At 43.0% G+C, this 21661-nt stretch overlaps 1 pseudogene; it reads right to left on the minus strand.

The window, feature by feature from the left end:
- The window catches only part of LOC136522732 (very-long-chain 3-oxoacyl-CoA reductase 1-like), a 29939-nt pseudogene extending 8300 nt beyond the window's left edge, over positions 1 to 21639 (minus strand).
- Between the last annotated feature and the right edge of the window lie 22 nt (positions 21640 to 21661).

Genomic DNA, 21661 nt, shown 5'->3' on the forward strand with positions numbered 1-21661 from the left:
TCTAAACAGGTGGAGCAAAACTTTTAGCCCATGTTTTGGGCAAATAGAGCAAAAGGGGAGGGCTAAAGTTTTGCCATTTGCCACCCAAGAGGCCCAAAACTGGGCTAAAATGCTTGGGGGCGCGAGCCGGACGCCCACTACCCCCGCACCCACCCACCCGCACTCAGTACGCTATCCATTCCACTGCCCCCCGTCGCTCTTGCTCTCTCCCTCCGTGCGAACCCTAGCACCGCCCACCACTCTCGTCCTCTCTCCCTCCGCACCAACCCTAACTCTGCCCTGCGCCGCCGCCTAGATCTAGCTCCTCCTCCCCGGCACCCAGATCTAGCTCCTCCTCACCGCCGTCCAGCTCCAGCTTCTCCTCCCCCCGTCCAGATCCAGATCTACGCGGCGCAGATGGACGGCTACAACGGCGATGGCTACGGCGACGGTGACCGCACTAGGGACTTTCTGTCGCAGCCAGATCCATATTCCCACGCCGGCGGCTTCGACATGTTCTTCGCCGCGGCATATCCGTTTTCGGGCTCGAGCAGCCTCAATGCTCATCGGAAGAGCATGGCGGCACTCGACCTCAACTCCCATGGCAAAGGGTGGCCCGAAATGGCAGGCTATGAGGGCCTCCTTCGCTCTGGCGCGTAAGATGGAGGCATCGGCGGCGGCATGGGTCCCCCTCCCATTCACGTCCATAGCGGCAGTCGAACCCTCGACTTACGCACGGCTTGCAGTGGCGGTGGAGGAGGCACCATGGCCGGTCGTGCCATGTCATCATCCTCTGGTGGTGGCCATGGTCCTCCCTTGCCTCCTGTGAACGTTGGCGTTCATGGCATGCATGGCTCTACCTCCGCCATGCCTGCCGGCTTGAGGAGCTACAGTGGACGTCGAGGAGCCGCGACGAGTGCTATTGCAGTAGACAACTTCAACATCAACCCCGAAAATGCTACTGAAGACACCGACATCGAAGAGATATTTCCAAATGCTTAAGACCTGGTACATTCTCAAACCTTGCAAAATATGCTTGGTGTTAGATTTTGCCATGTTCGTAATGTATCTACGTATTCTGTTTATCCATGGTTTAGGCTAGAACTGACAAGGCAAATTGGTCAGAACCACATAACAAAATATTGTGTAATTTGTGGGTTGACCAAATTGACAAGGGTAACTACATCAAAGGAAACATGTCAAAGAGAGGGTACAGGGAGATTATACTTCGGTATAATGTTGCAACCAATTTGGTGAATGATCAGAAGCAGATCGCTAACAGGATTAGGCAACTGAAGGGACTATGGCAATTCATAAGAAGACTGTAGAATGACACTATCTTAGGCTGTAGAGAGGATGGCACTATTGATGCAACAGATTAATGGTGGAATGACAACACCAAGGTACTTGCAAAACAGCTCGTTTCCTATCTGACCACAAGTTAGTTGATCACATACTCACTATGGTAAGCACATGTTTTGCAGGGCCACTCAGAATGGAAGAAATGCAAGTGGGGGTGGCCACAATACTTGGATCAAATGGACCAAATGTTCCATGGTGTAGTTGTTGATGGCTCAACCTCATTTGTCGCTGGAACTATGGATGAGGAAGTGGAGGATGCAACTGACGACCTTGAACAAGTACATACTCCAGTTAACATCAGTAGCCACAAGAGAGCAAGCACCACAAACACCACTGGCTCTAGTTCTCACAAGAAGAGCCCAACACTTAGGGCCATGAACAAGTACATGAGCGACAACGCTAACAATATGCCAGATTTACACATCACTGCTGGCCTCATCACTGCCGGATTTGTAAGAACCGACAGTGATGTACCTTCACTGCCGGTTATGAGCTTGAAAATGACACAATGATTGGTGCTGAGCTAAAACTAGCAGTGAAGGACCACATCATTGCCGGTTTTTGGCTTGAACCGACAGTGTTTTGGCGGGCACTCATCATTGCCGGTTTAAGCCAAGAGCCGATAGTGATTGGGCACTATCACTGTCAGTTCTAGCCAAGAACTGACGGTGATAAGCCTACAACACAAAAAGGCTACAGCCGTCCTCTCCTTCCTCCTCTCTTCCATCCCGAGAACAGTGGCGCGCGTTTGGACCCTTCCCTCTATTGTTGCGGCTGCTCTTCACCATGAAGCTAGTGCTTGGATTTTGAAGAATGGCTTGATCTTTTTGCTTTAAGGTTAGTAACAAACATCCACTCCTTTGATTTTGTTGCTTAATTAGCTTTGTTTTGATGGCTACATTGCTTGATTCTCATTCTAGTTCTTTCTCCATTCTAGAGAGCACTTTTCCAATTGGACATTTGTGCTAGGCTCAAATTGTGGTGAATCCATCATCCAAAAGGTTGGTGTCTATGAACACATTTAAATTCCTAGCTAATTAATGATTCCATGGTGGTCAAGATCATCATTGTTAGTATGTGATGCTATAATTAGTTCTTAGAAGTATAGTAGAATATTTGTTCTTTAATATTGTGCAATAATTGTTTTTTACTACGATTTTCAATTTACAGGGCCAGGGCTACCAATTTCAATTTTTCAATAATTAATGTACAATAATGTTTTCTAAAAATGGTACTTTCGAGCTACAATTGTCGTTCATGAAGCTCGATTTCTTATTAATTCTTTGTAATTACTGTCTCAGTATTTTTTTGTGTAGAGTTGGATTGAGAGTGGATGCATCTGTCACGAACGGACAAGCGGTACATGCATGGCGTTAGCCAATTTATCACTGATGCCAAAGCCCATGCTGGGAATGGGAACCCTATCTTCTACCCATGCAAAGATTGCAAGAATCATAGGAACTTTCGTCAAATTGAGTCTATATAATCACACTTGATTACCAGGGGGGTTCATGCCAAACTATATGATATGGACTATGCATGGCGAGGTTGGTGTGAATGTTCTGCAGGGAAACGATGAAGATGTGGACATGCCTGACATAGCCATCCACAATGCTGACGAGGAACCCGATGTCAACACGGAACCTATGGCCACAATTAATAATGTGTTTAGGAACACGCTAGCTGACAACACTGAAGATAACGATGGCATTTCTCAGCTGCTACGTAATGTAGAGACCGGATGTCTTAGTGAAAGACAGCTGAGAAAGCTAGAGAAAATGAGACAAGATGGCAAAACACCATTGTATAGGAATTGTCCAATGAGCAAACTAGAAGCCGACATCATGATGTTAGAGTTCAAATCGACAAACAGATTGAGCAATAAAGGCTTTGATCAGTTGTTAGGTATATTAAGGAAAATGCTCCTAGAAAAAAATGAGTTGCTAGAAAAGACATACTTGGTCAAGCAAATGATCTGCCCCATCGGCCTCGAGGTTGAAAAAATCCACATGTGTTCCAATGATTGCATATTGTACCATAGAGAAAAATACAAAGACTTGGACAAGTGCCCCAAGTGTGAAGCTCCATGGTACAAGGAAGGGCCATCAGATGAGGGTACCAAGACCAGAGAAGGTCCCGTAAAGGTCGTTTGGTATTTCCCTATAGCTCCCCAGGTGCATAGGCTGTTTGCATGTGCAAAGTCAGCCAAGCTGTTGCGCTGGCATGGCGAAGAGCGTAAGAAAGATACAATGATGAGGCACCCCACCGATGGGCATGACTGGAGGACTGTCAATACTATGTTCTATAAGGACATCGGTGGAGAGGTAAGGCACCTTTGGTTTGCTTGGAGCATAGATGGGATGAATCCTTTCGACCAGGTTAGAAGCAATCATAGCACCTGGCCAGTGACGCTCTGTATATACAACCTTACACCTTGGGTCTGTATGAAGTAGTCGTACATCCAGATGCCACTACTGATCCAAGGGCCAAGACAACCTGGGCATGACATCGATGTGTTTTTGGAACTAGTGATCGATGAACTAGTGGAGATGTTTGAAAAGGGTGTGCTGGATATTTGGGACGAGTACAAAAAGGAACATGTCACGATCAAGGGAGTACTTATCGCTACAATCACCGACCTGCCAGGTAGAGGTTCGTTGTCTGGAGAGAAGACAAAAGGCTATACTGGATGTGTCGAGTGCTTGGACGACACCGATGCGGTAAATCTGCCAAACAACTCAAAGATAGTTTATATGGGACACCGTAGGTTCCTAACTAAGGATCACCCTTACCGCAGGAACAGAAAAGATTTCAACGTTACTATTGAGAAACGCTTAGCTCCAAAATATCGAGACGGGCCTACGATACTTCGAGAACTCAACAAACTGGATGTTGTCCTTGGGAAGGGGACAATGCAGTAGCAGCGCCTGATGGGAGCGTTTGAAAGAAAAAATTAGTTTTCTAGAAACTACCTTACTAGCCATTTCTGAATGTACACCACTGTCTTGATCCCATACACATCACTAAAAACGTATGCGCTAACACTCTTAACACCTTGATGGACACCGGGGGGACATCGAAGGATTCACTAGCCACACGCCTGGACATGCAACACTTGGGAATCAGGAAGGAGCTGCATCCCGTGGAGCTAGAGAATGGCCAGTTCGAACTTCCGGTTGCATCATGGACATTGAAGAAGGAAGAAAAGCGTGCGCTTATTTCTTTCTTCAATGAACTCAAAGTCTCAACGGGCTACTGTGCGAACCCAAAGAGGCTAGTGAACATGAGAACTCAAGTTCAACTATGGCCCTATGAAGGCCCATGACTATCATGTCATTATGACTCAGCTTCTCCCTATTGCCCTGCATGGTATCCTCCCCCCAAAGGTCCGTGCCCCAATCATAAAGCTTTGCTCGTTCTTCAACGAGATCTCAAAAAAGGTCATTGATGTGTCCATGCTAGAGCAGCTGCAGCGGGACATAGCTGAAACTCTCGTTAGGCTTGAGATGCATTTCTCGCCGACTTCCTTTAATATCTCATTGCATCTGCTCATTCATCTTGTTGACCAAATTAGAGCCCTTGGCCCAATGTACCTACATCAGATGTTCTCTTTCGAAAGATTGATGAAAGTTTTCAGGAGGTATGTTAGGAACATATTCAGGCCAGAAGGGGGCATGGTTGAAGGATGGTCAACGGAGGAGGCCATTGAGTTCTGCACATATTATCTGGACATCAAAAGGGTCAGAGTTCTAGAATCTCGTCACGAGGGAAGACTACATGGCAAAGGAACGATCGGGGAGAAATCTGTTACAGTAGACGACACTGTTTCTTTCAGACAGGCATAGTTCGCTGTTCTCCAGCAAGCCGAGGGTGTGATGCTATACATTGATGAGCACATGTAATCGCTGCAAACTCTATATCCGAGTAGGTCACAGGCTTGGCTGGATAAAAAACATAAGGAGGAATTTGTCAGCTGGTTACGACAAATTGTCTTAGCCAAGGGAATTTGTCAGCTGGTTGCGACAAATTGTCTTAGCCGATGGTGTGATGCCATACATTGACGTCGCTTGCTTGGAATAAAGTTGGGTAATCAACTGGATGCTTTAGCCAAGGGACCTTTGAGTACATATCTTAAGTACCAAGGGTATGAGATCAATGGATTCACATTTTACACAAAAAACAAGATGGAAAGAGCACATACCAAAATTATGGTGTTCGTTTTGATGCTCACGATGAAAACGACAACGTGCAGGCGACATACTATGGTTTCATAGAGGAGATATGGGAGCTAGCCTACGGTCCATTGAAGGCAGCTCTTTTTCGCTGCCAGTGGGTACGGCTCGAGGAAATCAACACTGACAACGAAGGGTTCACTACCGTTGATCTCACTAAGACCGCATATAGAGACGACCCCTTCGTCCTTGCAAGAGATGTTATGTAGGTCTTCTATGCAAGGGACAACAAGACAAAAGGAAGGCTAAAAGTAGTCCTAGAAGAGAAAAGGAAAATTGTTGGCGTTGATGGAAGAGATGTTATGCAAGTCTTCTATGCAAGAGACAACAAGACAAAAGGAAGGCTAAAAGTAGTCCTAGAAGGGAAAAGAAAGATTATCGGTGTCGATGGAGTGACGGACGAAGAAGACTACAGGGGCTATCAGGAAATGCCTCCATTCAGAGCGAACGTACCCCTACCTATTCTTCAAGGGGGTGACAAACCTGCTTACGTACGAATTGATCACAATGAGGCCCTCACTGTTGATGCACCTAAAGATAGTTAGATTATTGTTAACTATATAATCATTATGCGGACGTTGTATCAGTAATTCACACTAAATATTTAATTTATATTTTGTGTGCATCTCTACAATTTAATTATTGACTATGTAATCAAATATTAAGATGATGTTCACAAACACTATTATTTGATAATTATAGATCATTAATTAATTATCATAGAATTAAATAATAAAGACAATTTTTTGTGTTATTTTAGAATATAAACTAACTGCAATATTTCTATTAATAAATAAATAAAGGAAAGCAAACTAAGCGAACTCCCTATCCTAGCTCAGCGGTTAAAGCCACGCACTCTGTACTCTGAGACCCGCGCTTGAATCCTAGATGGGCCAAACTTTTTTGATTTTGCATTTATTATTTAGTAGTGCATTACGACAGGATAAAAGAAAAAGAACAACTAATTCTAACGTAATCCCTATTCTAGAGTAGTGGTTAAGGCTCCAAACTAAGAAACCCGAGACCTGGGATCGAATCCTAAGCTCGGGATTTTTTTATATTTTTTATAAAAAGGCTACGAGACTGTGATTTTTTTATATTTTTTTACTAAAAGGTTGCAATGGTGGCAGGGCCCTTCACTGCCGGTTTTGGTTTTAAAACCGGCAGTGATAGCGCTGCGATGGCAGGCTCCAAACCTTTTTACTAAAAGGCTATGATGGCGGTAGGCACTTTACTTCCGGTTTTGGTTTTAAAACCGGCAGTGATAGCTTCTATCACAGTCGATTGCTCAAACCGACACAAAAGGCCTAATTCACTGTCATTTTTAAACTAAAACCGATAGTGATGTGTAGATGTTTCTCACATGCCAACAATACTCCTATGACCACAACAGTTGGAACACTGCTTTCACCTACCCGACAACTTTAGTTCAGAAATAAAAATGTACCACGACTGCTGGCCCCTAAAAAATGGCCCTCGGCCAGGAGCTAGCCTCTCATACATGTTTGTTTCAACCAGGCCTTATTAGCCATGATATAATGTTTTTCTCTCACAACAAACCACAGATATCGTTATGCATCGTAGTCCACCAAAATGGTGCACACATGAGGCCACCTTCATTGTCGGTTCTATTTAAAAACTGGCAGTGATGTCCATGCCCCCTATATAAAACAAACTGTTGGCCACATACATCCATCTCACCCACCCACGAACTCTCTCAGTCTTATTTCTCATGTTTCACTCTCACTTCTCAAGACATCCGCTCTCTGTCTATGTGATTTGGTCATAGCTACTGCATTTTTTCAATGGTATTGATATGTTGTCTTCTCCAATATTCTATCTATATTCATTTGATCTATATTTATATTCATTTTTCTTTGCATTCTACATTTATATATATTCTTATTCCTTGCATTTGATCTATATTTAATTATGTTGCCACATTTTACTTGAAAGAATTTTTTTGTGCATATATTTTATGTTCATTTTTTTTGCATTTTATCGATCAGGTGGTATGAACAACGGACCTCCCCCACCACAAGAACCAGGTTTCCACCCTGGCGATGAGTCATTCGCTCCTAATGTGGCCATTCCACGGTTCCCTGTTCCAGCTATTGTATGAAATATTTTCCAATATCTTTTGTTTTTTTATGATAACAAATAAGTGTAATTAGTTTAATATCATTGTTGCATGCATATATGTCGCAGACTATATCCCCAATAGATTGGCTGCGAACAACACTTAGCTGGTTCTTTATCTCCGACATCGTTGAGAACACGACATCTAATGCAAGTGGTCGGCTATGGACTTGCCAACTCAGTTTTTTCATCCCTATGAGAGGTTCAAATCATTGGAACCATATCCATGGGACGGGAATACAGAATTCGGACATGATAAGCGCCCAATTAAATGCCGTGCGCATCTGTTTAGAGGCACTTCGACGTATTTGCTATGATGTGCCTGATTTCTCGCACTTCAAGGCACTTGCTTTGAATGCTAGTGATATCCTCGTCCCGCAAGCAAGCGAATGGTTTGCGAGCTACAACCATGCGGATGTGGTAAAATGGTCACTTATACCTGAGTCGTGGTTATTTGTTGTTTATTATTATAATAACATTCTCTATTTTTTTCTTTTTCTCCGCATGCAGATTGCGCTACAGGACCTTACCTATGCTGCATGTGACTTATGGGCCGTTCTAGACCAAGCTACGGAGCAACTCGGGTACGATTGGGACTTCTGCAATGAAAACCTCGGCCAGCTCACTATAGAAGGACACCAGTACTGCATAAGGATTACTAACAGGGACAGTGGTCGTTCAGTAGGTTACATCTATGGCCGACCATTCTTTTGGTATTGTGAGGCACGAGAGAGTGCACTCATACGGGCATTGGACTTCATTGATACAAGCGGATACATAATCCGTGACATCAATGACCATATATGGCTACGGAGACATGTTAGTGTGCGTGGCCCGATCGATCCCGGCAGTGATTTCGATAGCAATATAATAAATAAAAAATTGATCAGAAAAACCTAAGATCCTGTGTGGGGTCTTAATTTGGGTGTACATGCTTGCCAAAAAAATTTCAAGCCATTTTGACATAGGCGGAGTATACATGCTTCACAGAGGTACATTTGCTTTTTCATCGAACCATGACTATACGCATAGGTTATCAAGGTTTCTGTGGTTCATAGGCATTCTGGTGTTGTATTAGTCTCAAAATTATTCTCAGGCTTGCACGTGCCACGTGTGAAGGAATCACCAAGTTTGGGATTTTTCGATGATGGTTTGCTACATTCTAAGGTTTAATTGAATTTCCGCACGACGACACCTATTAATTATAGGTTGAACTGAGTCTACCCACGAAAAGATCCGAAATGGTGCCAAACTTTTACATAGGCTCTAATGTGCCCTAGGGATAAGAATTTTGTGGAGGTGGATGAAAAAATCTATTGGGTCCAAGATGAAATTCACCCTCTTTTGTCTCATTTGGCACAGAGAAAAATATAATCAATAAAAAAATAATCAGAAAAACCTAAGATCCTGTGTGGGGTCTTAATTTGGGTGTACATGCTTGGCAAAAAATTTCAAGCCATTTTGACATAGGCGGAGTATACATGCTTCACAGAGGTACATTTGCCTTTTCATCGAACCATGACTATATATATAGGTTATCAAGGTTTCAGTGGTTCAAACGCATTCCGGTGTCGTATTGGTCTCAAACTTTTTTTAGGCTTACACGTGCCACGTGCGAAGGAAACACCTAGTTTGGGATTTTTCGGAGATGGTTTGCTACTTTATGAGGTTTAATTGAATTTTCGCACGACGACACCGATTAATTATAGGTTGAACTGAGTCTACCCACGAAAAGATCCGGAATGACGCCAAACTTTTACATAGGTTCTAATGTGCCCTAGGGATTAGAATTTTGTGGAGGTGGATGAAAAAAATTTATAGGGACCAAGATGAAATTCACCCTCTTTTGTCTCATTCAACACACAGAAAAATATAATAAATAAAAAAATGATTAGAAAAACCTAAAATCCTTTGTGAGATCTTAATTTAGGTGTACAAGCTTGCCAAAAAAAATTCAAGCCATTTCCACATAAGAATACATATGCTTCTATTTATTCAGTATATAATTTTTTTTTAATATATATAAACATCACTGTTGGTTTAAAAAAACCGGCAGTGATGAGAAGAAACCAGCAGTTATCCTGGTTATCACTGTCAGTTTATTTTGAAAACCGACAGTGATATATAAAAAATGAAAAAAAATTGTGCCAGCCCTTAGGTTTGAGCTCGGGTCACGGGCTGCAGAGTTCAGAGACTTAACCGCTGCGCTAGTATAGGATGTGTGCCAAGTTTTATTTATTTTTTCTTTTTGACCTTTAGACCGCTTAATAAATTATAAAATTAAACCAACAAATTTGAGCCGCCCAAGATTCGAACATGGGTATCGTGGACTAAGTTGTGGGGTCTTAACCGTTGAGCCAGTAGGAGGTATTCGAAAGAAGTAGAAAAGATAACTTACTTATGCTGTAACCGCTACACGGCAATCATTGCCGGTTTAAAGAATGGCCCGACAGTGATATTTATACATCACTGTCGATTTAGACTTATAACCGGCAGTGATGTACCCCCATCACTATTGGTTTATAATTAGGACCGGCAGTGATGAGGTCTGGTATAAAAGCCCGACGCGGGTTGAAATTATCCAAATTTCAACCTCGTGCCAGCCGTTCCCAGCCCTGCGCGCTGCCGTTCCAAGACCCACGCTCCTCTTCTTCGACGCCGACGCTCGTGCACCACCCCACGCCGGAGCACTCCCCACGCCGTCCACCGTCCCACGCTGGAGCACTGCCGAGGCCTTTAGGAGCGCGCAGACAGCTGCTTTCCCACCCCCATGGTGAGTGCGTGGCTCACTGCTAGCTAAGTATTTGATGAAATGCCCCACGGTTGTTGTCTTCCCAATAGCAGTCGATTCCTATTCGATTGAGTTACATGCTGTTACTCCTTGGTTTAGCTATCCTTGAATGTACATGCTATTACATAAACCAATTAGTTTTTCCCTGAAGAGATTATGCTACCTACTGATTTGTTGAGGACCTAGTAATCATGGCCCTAAACTGTTTAAGAACCATTGGTGTTATTTGCATGTTGTCACAACAAATTATTCCCTCGAGTCACAGCTAAGTGACCTTTTGCGCTGTGTGCAGTCTAAGTATTTAAACATTGATCATCAACACCTCTTGACATAGTTAGATTGAATATGTGACAATGATATGAGCATATCTGTCTCGAATAGTAGTTGCATAATGTTATAATATCTCTGTACTTTGTAATTATTGCAAGCAATGGAAACTAGCAGTCAAAGGTACACGTTAATGACTATGGACATCTTATTTGTGACAGTAGGGAGTGTTCTATTTGTGTAAGAGTTAGATAAGAATTTCTGCTCTTGCTTAAGAAATGATGGATTCTTGTCAAATCTCAAATGTGTACATGTATAATCGCTATAGGTAGAGTGTCAATCGATTTCGATGGAATGTATAGCATGCTTAAAAAAGGCATCTATAGATGTTTGTTCTAGGAAAAAAAGTTAAAAACAACTTTTAAAATTGGCTTGGCAGCAGCAGCAAGTATGATTACTAAACCACATTGATCTTTGAATAATAAATAATCCAATTATTGAGATAATTTTTTATCATGTCAAGGATAAAGAACATTATTAAATAGATTTAGTTTGCCCATATAACTTAAATAATAACTCTTGTTCAATGAGTTACCATTACCACTTACCACATGCCTAATTTACTTAAATGTATAGGCAACCATGACATGTTATGTAGTGCATGTTGGTCACATGCCTAGGATTTATCGAACCTGGGAAGATTGCTATGCTCAAATCAATCGCTACCCTAGTAATTTGCACAAAAAATACAACACAGAAGCTGAAGCTTTGAGGGCCTACTATAGTCATTCGGCCTACCTTTCAAACCATAGGCAACTGGCCTACTATGGTCCAATGAATGCAAACCATGACCATTCGCTGGCACTGGAGATCGAAGAGAAGCCACCCACCGGAGATGTGAAGATTAGGAGAATTGTTCATTGGTCTTGGAAATATGTCATGCTTTTATTTATGGCTATGGTCATCGCTTTTCTTATTTGGAAGTTGATGTAGGCTTAGTTTCGTAGAACAGTAGGTGGACTTTGTTGTATGTGGTCAATCAAACAATGAATTTGTTCTAGGTGAACATATGCTATTATTTGACTTTGTTGTATGTGGAATTTTTATTAGACTTTGCATTAAACATATTATATATATGTGAACATATGCTATTAGTAGTTGTCTGCGGCCAAAACTAACCACGATCATGTCACAGCCATGACTCATCGTCGCCTATTACCCCATAACCGAAGAACAGATCGGCAACAAGAAGCGGCTAATATCGCTGGGATGGGAGAGCCGCATGATCCGACAAACGGTGATGGTGTCAATCAGGTCGGTGAGAACGAGCAGCCATGGACTCCATCCGGCCTGCTCGATCTAGGCCAAAATGACCAAGATGGCCAGGTAACTTTGGTATTATGTGACTATGTAGCCACACATGCTAATCAATTGAGAGGATCATAGCTTACTTGGTGTCTCTAGCAGGAGCCTCCACCGTCCGAGGAGCCAGAGGGTTCGGGTAGCAGGAAGGCCAGATCCAAGCGAGGCATGTCAAAGATTCCTATTGGTAGGAATGCACACTGGTATATTACTGAGTTCGATGAATTCGGGGATCCACTCTCACTGCCTATAGCTTTGACCAAATACAAGACTATCCTCGGGTTACTTGTTAGGGACTTTGTCTCGATTAAGTACAGGAAGTGGATTGGGAAAGATGATGACTGGTGGAGGGTTCCCGAAAGCGAGAAGGATTACATATGGGATGTCAAGATCCTAGAGTATTTCACTTTCTCAGCAGAGTATGATAGGGAGTTAGTCAAGAAAAAACCAAAAGAAATCATGGGGACATGCTTCGAGAATTTCAAGGAGACATTGTATAAGAATTTTGTCCTCCAAAATAAAGAACCAGATTTCGATGGTGGACAGTTTAGCAAGCAGAAGGACTTCTGGTAGGATTTCAAGGAATATAGGTTATCCGATGAGTACTTAGAACTAAGCAGGAAGAATAAAGAGAATTCACAGAAAGCGATGAATCCTCATCATCTCGGCTCTCGTGGCTACGCCAAAAAGATGCCAGAATTTGAAGCAGAACTTCAAAAGATGGATCGCCTTGCTAAGGAAGGCGTTGAGGTTACGACCGCCGATTGGGAGCCCAGATCAGTATTATAATATATGGGGAGAAATGTACGGCACGCCGAGGATGGGAGTTTTAGCTCCTCAAATCAACCCATGAGTGAACTCATCCAAAGGATCTCCCAGGTAACTGAGGAGGTGAGGCAAGGGACTCGCACTTCTAATATGGAGAAAGACGTGCTCACCCAAGCACTCAGAACCAAGGAGCACCCTAGTCGCACTAGAGGAACCGGTGTTGTTCCTTGGAAACTAGCATTCCCCCAAGAATCTAACACTTACCGGAGCCGCTCGAGGGGTAGAGCGAAACAGGAGGCAGCGTATTTGAGGAGACTAAAAGAGATGAAAGACAGAATGGAAGCACGGATTGAGGCGACCGTTGAAGCATGAGTCGAGCAAATTTTGCTATCCAAGGGCTTAGTAGTACCACAAAACCCTACTCCTACTACCTTTAGCCCACAGTTTAGGGGTTGCAGTAGCTGCGGATTGACCCCGCTCTATGAAGAAGAGGCGAATGTGCCTCATCCGGTGGATGACATCACTGAACCCGTCAATGTTAGGTTGTACATCCATTAGGAATTGACAAAGGACAAGGTGGCACTCGGCCAGGCCTAGCTTGCGAGAGACGGGACAATTAATGGCCGCCCAATTCTACTAGGGTACGCTCGCGTCACCATTGATAGAAAACTTGATAAAAAATTTAACAAGATACCCATTGAGTACCCCGTAGCGGAAGACAGGCCAAAACTTGGTCAAAACAAGGGCTCTCAAGTGGCCTGGTGCAAGCGCTTCATTAAGCTTTACCATCAATTGTCCTCTGATGATGAGGACGACTGTGAGTCTTCGCCCACCCGTGATGATCACTCACCATCTCCTAGCAGAGATCACTCCCCTCCTCATCTAGAGCCATCACCCCCAAGAAGACAGAGGCCTCCTTCTATTCCTCCTTGTTCGACTCCATCTTCATCAGCCCTAAGAAAAGAGACTCCTCCTCCCCCTCCCCCTCCCCCTCCCCCTCCTCCATCTTCATCAGCGCCGGGAAAACAGAATTCTCGTCATCATCCTCCTCCTCCACCTCAGCCCAAAACAAGATCAAGGACATCCTCGCAGTCGTAGAAAAGGTCCTTGGATTCGGTTGCTAATACTCCCAAAGTGGACCAACAGAAAAGAAAAAGGTCATTCAGTAGCAGCGTTACCACCTTGATGAAAGAAAAATTTACAGCACACATCTCGATGGAAGATTATGTTAGTTTCTTCAATCTCTGTGCCTCACTGCCTTCGTATTTGTTGAAGTCCGAATTCGAAATGCAAACACAGAATAAATATGCTACAACAAGAGACGAAGAAATACACAATAAAGATTTAAGGAACATACAGAAGTACGTCGAAGACAACCCAGGATTAACCATGGAAGAGGTCGCGACCATCTATTATAATGTACAAGGGACGACAACACCGGCAATGAAGTATGAAAGGGGCAATCTTTTGGTTCCCGATGAGGAGTATAAAAATCTGACAACATATATGCGCCAGTTGCATGAATATTATATGGCTCAAACAACAGAGATGGACGACTTTGGTTTTGAGGTTATTATCCGTTCGCCACATGTTTTCCATTGTCCTGAAGAAGAGAAGTTCGATGACGAGTGGGAGTGCTTGTTTTAGCTATACCAGAAATGCTCTCTCGATGTTCAAATGTTGACGCTGTGGACTATGTAAGTACCCTACATGTACGATATTACAATTAACTACTCTCTCGAGACAAATTGTTAACTTTTGAGCACTTCCCATGATTTTATGTAGGTGTATAGCAAAATTTTGCATTCTAAAGAACAAATGGGATTACATAGGCTTCTTTGACCCCTTGCGAGTCAATGAGAGGACATGTCTAGGCCTCTATGGATGTGACGTGGAAGACCTAAAATAGAGATTGATTGTTGTTTTCGACAAATTCACGATGAAGAAGAAAACCCACATACTTCTAGCCTACAACTGCGAGTATGTGTTCTCAGCTTTTAATTTTATGCTTCTTTTTTCATTAAGATTATTCGATAATTAGGATTCTATGATTGTAGCAACTATTTCATCTTCATTTGTGTCAATCTTGTCAAAAATCTGATCGAGATGTGGGACTCGAAGAAAAAACCATTTTTATCATCTAGATGCACTGGTGGCAGTGCTGAATTAGTAAGCGATCCTAATAACATATTATTTTCTAATCACACATACCGCTTTCTAATGTTTCTCTCATTAATGTTTCTCAGGGTTCGAAGAAGACATATCGGTGGGACGCCGGTCCCATTCAAGGTTGTCGATATGGAGGGGAAGTACCTATCACAGCCGGCGGGAAACAATGAATGCGAGTTTTATGTAATGTGGGCAATGCTTCACTACATCGGCGGGAAATCGGAAGAAGCCGATAAGTTGGTGTGTATAATCCCCATTTCATTTATGTCTGTTAATAATTCAATAAAATGATTTAATGTTCCTCTTTGGATATCATCTTTTTTGAATGACAGCGCAAGAAATATAACCACCAAAGGCTGTTAGACATGGAGATCATCGCACTGCAATCGGAGCTCGCAAAATTCATCTTAGCCGAGGTATTGAAAAAAGATGGAGTATTTTCCATTGCACAATCCGTGAGGTACAAGGACCAGTATGGCCTAAAGCGGCTCGCCAGATTATTATAAGAAGTCTGAGAAGCATGTGTGAAGTCCAAGAACATTTCTTTTTTATTTGGAGGGATCGAGATGTGGATAAGAACATTTGAATGGTAATCATAACATTTGTAATGTTTAATATTGATGGACCTATCGTCTACGTAGCGTATATAAAGCGAAACCTGATTCCACAAAAAATATAAATTAAAATCAATTATAAAACAATAAAATGCGAATGGGCCATCACTGCAGGTTAGCAATGAACCGACAGTGTTGTCTTGCAAAACACTACCAGTTATCAACAAACCGACAGTGTTGTCTTACAAAACACTACCGGCTTAAGCCATGAACCGACAGTGTTGTCTTGTTCAACACTGCCGGCTTGAGCCATCAACCGATAGTGTTGTCTAGATCAACACTGCCGGCTTGAGCCATAAACCGACAGTGTAGGCTTGCTCAACACTATTGGCTTGAGCCAAGAACCGACACTCTTGAAGCAACCATCACTGTCGGTTGAGACTATAAACCGACAATGTTGTTCAACTAGACACTGTCGGGTGGAGCTAGAAACCGATACTATTTCCTACAGATTAGTGTTGGTTTAAAAAAACCGACAGTGATGTCAACCCCTCATCACTGTCGGTATGCCACTGTCGGTTGAAAATCCGACAGTGAAGGGGTTTTTTGAACCAACAGTGATGTCCAGATCTGGGGTAGTGTAAGATTCAAGCTGAGAGGAATGACATGTTCAAGCAACATTTGAGTGTGAAGCAATAGAGGGAGAATGCCAATAGTGAAAAGATTAGGCTAGTGCAGCAGTTGGCTAGAGAGTGCGGGGTATCTAAGACTGTCCCTGAGTGGTTTGCTGTACACAAGATCTACAATGAAGAAAATAGTATGGAGTTCTTCATTGAAATGTCTACAATAGAAGGAAGGTTAGCCTTCTTGAAGCACTATGCCAGGGTCAACAACCGGATCTAGATTCTATTATCTTAATTTCAGTCTATCAATTGAACTAAGTGTGTCATTTGAACTAAGTGTATCATTTGAACTATGTCTGTCATTGCACTAAGTGTGTCATTTGAACTATGTTTGTCATTTGAACTATGTCTGTTATGAATGTGCACTATGTTTGTTATGAATGTGATGACTTTGAATTATGATTGTGATGTGAACCTGTTTGCCATTTCAATTGTAATATTTTAACATGTAACTGAATTTGTGATGCATTTATGTGACAGGATGGTAATTCAGCAAGGGATGGGGACAATCCAGTTGAGTCAAGTGATGAGGAACTCTTCAGACTTCTTGTTGATGATGATGACAAAGGTTTCTTGGACGGTATGTTTTTGTTTACTGATCACTATGACAAATACTACAATAAGGCTAAGAGAAGGAAACCAATGGTAACTAGGTTGCAATGGGTAGAGAGAACTCTAGGAGATAGAAACAGATCCTACAACATGTTTAGAATGAGCCCAACTATGTTTGATCGACTTCATGATCTTTTGGTTGAGTCATATGGCCTCAAATCAAGCACAAAGAGTACTACGGTGGAGGCTTTAGTCTTGTTTTCTGTGGATGCTGGGAGCACCACAGTCAGTTAGGCAAGCTGAGGATAGATTTGAGAGATCACTAGGCACAGTTCACAACAACTTCGAGAAAGTTTTGCAATGTGTGGTTAAGCTAGCTGCAGACATAATTAAGCTAGTTGACCTAGAATTCAGAACAATTCATCATAGATTGAGAAATCCTAGGTTCCATCCCTTCTTCAACATTTGTATAGGAGCACTAGATGGCACTCACATACCATGTGTGGTGCCAAGTGATAAGGTGGTTCAGCACATATGTCGCAAGGGCATGATAACATAGAATGTGCTGGCAGTTTGTGACTTCGACATAAGGTTCACATTTGTTCTTGCTGGATGCCCTGGTTCTGTACATAACATGAGAGTGTTCACGGATGCTATGACCAAGTACGGCGGCATGTTTCCACATCCATCGACAGGTAAACAACTTCCAATGTTGCAATCACTGCTTCTAGTCCAACTAGTTCAAACTTACAAAAATGTTCTATTGTGTAGGAAAATTTTACTTGGTGGACTCTCGGTACCCAAACCGTTCGGGTTATCTTGCACCCTACAAGGAAACGAAGTACCATCTTCTGGAGTATCAAGAAGGCCCGGAGCTATAAGGTAAAAAAAGAGATCTTCAACTTCGCACATTCATCTCTTAGAAATGTCATCGAGAGGTTATTTAGAGTTCTGAAGATGAACTGGAGGATTTTGTTGCATATGCCAAGTTATGCACCTCATAAGCAAAGCCAAATAATCGTAGCATGCATGGCACTCCATAACTTCATTCGATCGAGTGGAATAGTGGATAGGGACTTTAATCGTTGTGATTGTGATGAGAAGTATATTCCATCTAAGGCATCGACCTCTCAAACACGTACTGGTCAGCCGCCGCCAAGGGATGAATCTGTGTACATAAATGGTTTTCATGACCAAATAGTCATTGGTTTGTTAAATAGATCATGAATATTTGAATTGTGTACTTGAATTGTAACGTGTGTGATTGATTTGTATGGTTGAGCACAATTGAATTGTGTACTTCAACTATTGAATAATTGTGCAATAAAGTATAATTTTTGATTGTTTGAAAATGAACGTGCAACACCGGCGTGCAGTAGCCCGGCGATTAGCATCACCGGCGTGCAGCAGCAAGAAGCCCACCATGCAGCATGCATTACTGTGCATGGATCACAATTAATGAACCAAATCAGTCATTAAATGAGGACAAATCAGTCTTTCATGGAAACAGTGCCATTTGCCATGGATCTAAACACCTCAAGCTAAAGTTTGAATAGCCAAAGTTTAGCGGCAAAAGATTAAGAGCAAATCTTTTGCCATGGCTAATGTGCCTGTTCGCTTAGTCGTATTTGGCTTATAAGCCATGTCTTATCAGCCAATGAATAGTATTTTTCTCTCACACCAAATCAGCCAACAGTACTTTCAACCATGGCTTATCAGTCAAATAAGCCCAAACAAACGGGGCGAATGCATTTAAACAACCTCTACCTATTTGCAACAGAAGCATTAAATTATTGACGTACTGTAAAGGCAACGTAGGAAGATATAGACTCTGTGGCTTGGATGTGTAACATTAACTTGAGCTATTGCTTGCAAGCAACTGTATTTAGGCTCCGTTTGGCAGAGCTCCCAGAGCTGATTCTCTGCTGAATCCAGCAGGAGCTCTGCCAAACAGTTTTTGAGAGAAATGATTCTCTGTTGATTCTGTAAAGTGATTCTCTGAAATGAACTAAGAGGCTGAGAGCTGAAAAAGGTAGATTCTCCTGATTCCATGAAATGATTCTCCATCATGATTTCAAGAGTTTATTCTAAAAAATTAAAGAGAATCACTTTCGGCCACAGAATCACTTCTCTCAGAGAATCAGCTTTCTTAGAGAATCAGAATCAGATGAAGCTCTACTAAACAAGCCCTTAAGGTTATCCTAAAAGATAAGGAAGAAAATAATTTTCTTTGCACATGTATAACAGATCATATAATGTTATGTTATAAAAATATGTTTTAATCTTAAAATAAAAAATATAATAGTATCAAATGTGTAGTACTAAAACATGACACTATTCTACAGTTATTTGTGTTAAATATTACCACTCTTTGTCCGAAATTATAGATTATTTTTGTCTTTTCTAGATACATAGCTTTTGCTATATGGTCATCTTATAATAGAAGTTATATATTTAGAAAAAGCAAACCAACCTATAATTAAAACGAAAGGAGTATATACTAATGAATATATAAAAATGCTTACTGTTCCGAGTTACCTGGCATTGGATATGAATCCCTTTGCTTCTGTACTCAACGTAGAGGCTCCTCGAGAATTGAGAAACATACCTGCTTTACTCCAAAGATTAGACACTTATCGTAAAGCTTATTATGAATACTTTGCATTTTGGATAATATTGACACAGCTCTGGCCAGCTCAAACACTATTTTGGAGTATATGATTCCAAGCGTGTTTTTTGAGAAAGGTGTAAACGTAAATTATTACCGTTTGGTGGACTCGGGAGGGAAGAGAACATGAATTGCAACCAATAAATAGGACTAATAAAATTCACCAAAGAAAAAACAAATATGCCAGTTAAATACGTAGTAAATCATTACCGTTTGGTGGCGGCAAAGATCGTGTAGAGCGGGAAGGATGGGATGGCCTCCGTTGACCCGGATCCGATGTTCACGATGGCGCCCCTCCGGCGGGCCACCATCCCGGGCAGCACCGCCGCCGTGACCTCGGTCAGCGCCCACAGGTTCACCCGTATCATCTTCACCCACGCGTCCACGTCGAATTCGTGCAGGTACACGGCGCACGGCTTCGCCACGACGGCGTTGTTGACCAGGAGCCCCACGTCAAGCCTGTCCACGACCTCGCGGAGCCGCCGCATCGCCTCTTCACCTGCCAAATGTTTAGCACACCATCATCAGCACAGAGATGCCCAGTCTAGTTGTTTTGTTACAACAGATTCGATCATCATCCGTATCGCGGTTTTTTCTTTCACCTTGAACCGTGGAGACGAAGGCGAGGTCGAACAGGACCGTCTTGGTCTGCACGCCAGCGTGAGTCTTGGTGATGGTGTCTGAGACGTCCCGGAGCTTGCCGGGGTCGCGGCCGACGAGGACGACATTGAGGCCCCGGCGCGCGAGCTCAAAGGCCATGGATCTGCCGATGCCTGATGTCGGGCCCGTGACCACGGCCCACGCGCCGTAGCGGCGGCGAAGGCCCGTCGGGGTCGGCGAGCGCAGGAAGTTGGGGAGGCCGAGGTAGGCCAGCAGGCGAAGTGTGACGGCGCCGAAGGTAGAGGGCGCCGAGAGCCGCCAACGAGTGGAACCATGGAAGTCGCTGCAGCTGCTGGATGTCACTAGCGTGGTGAACAACCATCTATATGAGACTCTGACTCTCTCCCTGTTGCACCTGCTCTCGCTCCCTCTTGTTTTGTGCGGTGTATTTTCTACAAGGCGGCAACACTGTTAGCATGCGCCTCTTTCCATGAATGTGGACGCACCATGCTGCTGAATTTCTATGAGCCTTACGGAACTTACCATAAAAAAACAATGAAATACTGCAACTTACCAGTTACCAAAGCTCTTATTTCATCGAGGCAGAGGAATTACACCCCAAAAGGAGATCCTGTTTCTTGCTATTCCAAACCTTGAAGGTCACACTCACACAAGCCATGCATATTATACACCATAAAAAAGAGGAATCAGTTCGTGAGGCAGCAATGTTTGGGACACAGTACAGTTCCGAGAATAGAAAAGCAAAGTTGACCATCCCGTGAAAAAAAAACAGAGCAGGAGAAGGTGGAATCCATAAACCTGCCAGAGTAATAGCAGTGCTACGAAGTACAAATCATAGTGCTATCTAACTTCCAAACTACAATAGCAACTGCAGAACAAGGCAGTGCAAAATCGCCGTAAATTCATCTTTGGGGGTGGGGGACAGAGGCTAAAGAGAAGGTGGTATCTATGGGATATATAAACCTGCAAGAGCAATCAACCTGTTCGCTTGCTCGTAAACGATCGTAAATTTCCAACCGGGAACAGTATTTTTCTCTTACACCAAACCAGCCAGCAGTAAATAATCCACGATACGATACGGCCTCCCGAACAGGCTGAATAGCAGTGCTCTACTGAACCTCCAAACTGCAATAACAGAAGCGGAATAAGGCAGTGTAAAATCAACTTATAGAACACGAGGTAGCAGACAAGGAAGCAACGGCTGACGAGCAAAGTAGGGGTGGCCATCATTCCAGGATAACACAGTTGAAACTATTCTCGGAAGATACAGAAACGATGCAAGAGTGACGCCACTGGACGAACTCGCTGCTTCTGCCTAAGCTTCGTTCCAATCAGCCAATAAAGCAGAGAAGAAGCGGACAGGGTCACGAGAACCCTAGGCCGAAAGCGGTGAAAAGCAAAGGAAAAAAAAGGCACAGAAAAGAATCCATCTGAGATCAACCGGAGGATGAGGGCACACCTGCCGGGGAATCTCGAACGGCAGAGGGAAGCGACGAACTGAAGAGTGCGGGGGA

Source organism: Miscanthus floridulus, chromosome 18 (assembly GCF_019320115.1).
Source record: "Miscanthus floridulus cultivar M001 chromosome 18, ASM1932011v1, whole genome shotgun sequence".
Taxonomy (NCBI): Eukaryota; Viridiplantae; Streptophyta; class Magnoliopsida; order Poales; family Poaceae; genus Miscanthus; species Miscanthus floridulus.